This window comes from Galeopterus variegatus, unplaced genomic scaffold (assembly GCF_000696425.1).
Source record: "Galeopterus variegatus unplaced genomic scaffold, G_variegatus-3.0.2 Scaffold2057, whole genome shotgun sequence".
NCBI classification, from domain to species: Eukaryota; Metazoa; Chordata; class Mammalia; order Dermoptera; family Cynocephalidae; genus Galeopterus; species Galeopterus variegatus.
The window spans coordinates 110,065-112,173 of NW_007728168.1; positions in this window are offsets into that span (position 1 = coordinate 110,065).

Below are 2,109 nucleotides of genomic sequence, written 5' to 3' on the forward strand. Positions count from 1 at the left end.
CCGATGGCTGCTGCGGGGCGGCCAGGGGTCGGGGGTCGGGGCCCCGGGCCGCAGGCGCCGCGAGCTCGCCCCGGTCCCGGCCGCGGCCCCGACCCCCGCCATGGCCGCCCCGCAGCAGCCATCGGAGGTCGCAGGCTGGGTAATCGGCTGTATCCCCGCCCGGCGAACACGGCCCGCGGCTCCAGGGCTGACTCCAAAGAGCGTTTTCCTCAACGCGGGACAAAAAGTCCCGCGCGAGCAACGGCCACAAACCTACCTTGTTGAGCGCCGGCTTAGGAAGAGGCCGAGATCTCGCGAGAGCGCCTCAAATCCCGGTGGCGGAAGGCAAGAGGCGGGATCAGTGCGAGTTAGAGGGACGGAACCGGAAAAGCCACTGAGAAGCGGTAGGAAGCCTAGAGAGACCCAGGAAGTGTTCCCGGGGGACGAGTGTTCTGGTAACGCTTTTCCGCCGTCGTCCTTTGGTGCCGTCTTCAAGAGTTCCTGCGCCGACTCCCAAGGTTCCGGGCCGCGGGCTCCGTTGGAGGCGGGCGCCGGGGAGACGTAGTTTAGGAGATGTGACCCAGGGGACAGAGGACGGTCCCTCGGTGCCTAGAGGTTTTTCGGTAGAAGAAAGTTCATGTATAAAAGGGAGGACTGGAGACACTGGAGCCTGTTTGCTCAGGTCTCGGCCTGACTGAGGTGCAGCTGACTTGCTCCTGAAGGACGGTCGCAGCTTCCCTAAGCCCAGGGCCCCGCAGGGCGGTCACACGGCGACGCCTTCACTAGCCGGGTCAGCGTAGACAGCCTGAGCACACCGTGCGGCCGGTCGTTTAGTTGCATTGCCGTCAATATACCAGCTTCTAACAAGCACCTCCATCCATTGTTTCCTAAGCCCTTTCCCAGCGGAAATAGCCAGAGAGGCCCGGGGGACAGCGGGTGATCCGTGCAGGTGACATCAGAATTAAATGCAGTTGAACTGCTTTGTCAGCTCAGGGTCAAAAGGCCCGAAGGTGACGCTGTGCCTGCTCTGCAGAGTGGAGTAAACGCAAGGGCTAGTGACAACCATTTCCCATTTCATTTCTGGACCCAGTCAGAGGTGCAGCATAAAAACGCCCTTTTCCCCTCCCAGCCTAATGCCGTGTCAGCTTTCTTGCAGGGGGAAGCCTTGGCTTCCTAAAGAATCAGGCACACTGCGACTAAAAGATGCTTGTCGCTGGGAAGGCCGGCAAAGCCTTGAAGGGACCTAGAAGCAGGTAGGCAGTGCACACAATGAGAAATGGCTATTGCAGGAAATCCAGCCGCAAACCAAAGTATTTAAAATGTGTTTTGTCATCTTTTCCTATCCCCAATAGTGCTACTGAGTGAGATATCTGTACTAGAGGGAGAACTGAGGGGCTCCAGGACATCAATTTGGGGAGGCCTGGGGGCTGTGATCAGAGTGGCAGAAGCCACCTGCTGATGAGTGACAGGGGCGGAGGAATGGAACAGGGCGCCTGGATTGAAGGTTTTTCCTCCTTTTTATAGAGAAACACATTCAGCAGATGCATCATCTCGAGCATTTTTTTTTTTTTAGAGTTTCAAGAAACAATGATTTAATAAACGAACACGTCCTTGTAAGTTTGATTAAATAGACTCATATTAAGGAACCTTAAGCTTTGTTTAGACATTTCATTTTTTTTTTTTTTTAATAAGATGACCGGTAAGGGGATCTTTACCACTGACTTTGTGTTGTCAGCACCATGCTCAGCCAGTGAGCCAACCGGCCATCCCTGTACAGGGATCTGAATTACTGTATGTCAATCATCCTCAACCATTATTCTCTTTTGATGCTCAAATTGTCTCACTTAATTGTGGCCAATAGCAAAAGAGCTAAATAGACATTTCTCTAAGAAAGATATACAAATGGCCAACAAACATATGAAAAAATGCTCAACATCACTCAGCATCCAGGAAATGCAAATCAAAACTACACTGAGATACCATCTCACCCCAGTTAGGATGGCTAAAATCCAAAAGACTCTGAACGATAAATGCTGGCGAGGTTGCGGAGAAAAAGGAACTCTCATACATTGTTGGTGGGACTGCAAAATGGTGCAGCCTCTATGGAAAATGGTATGGAGGTTCCTCAAA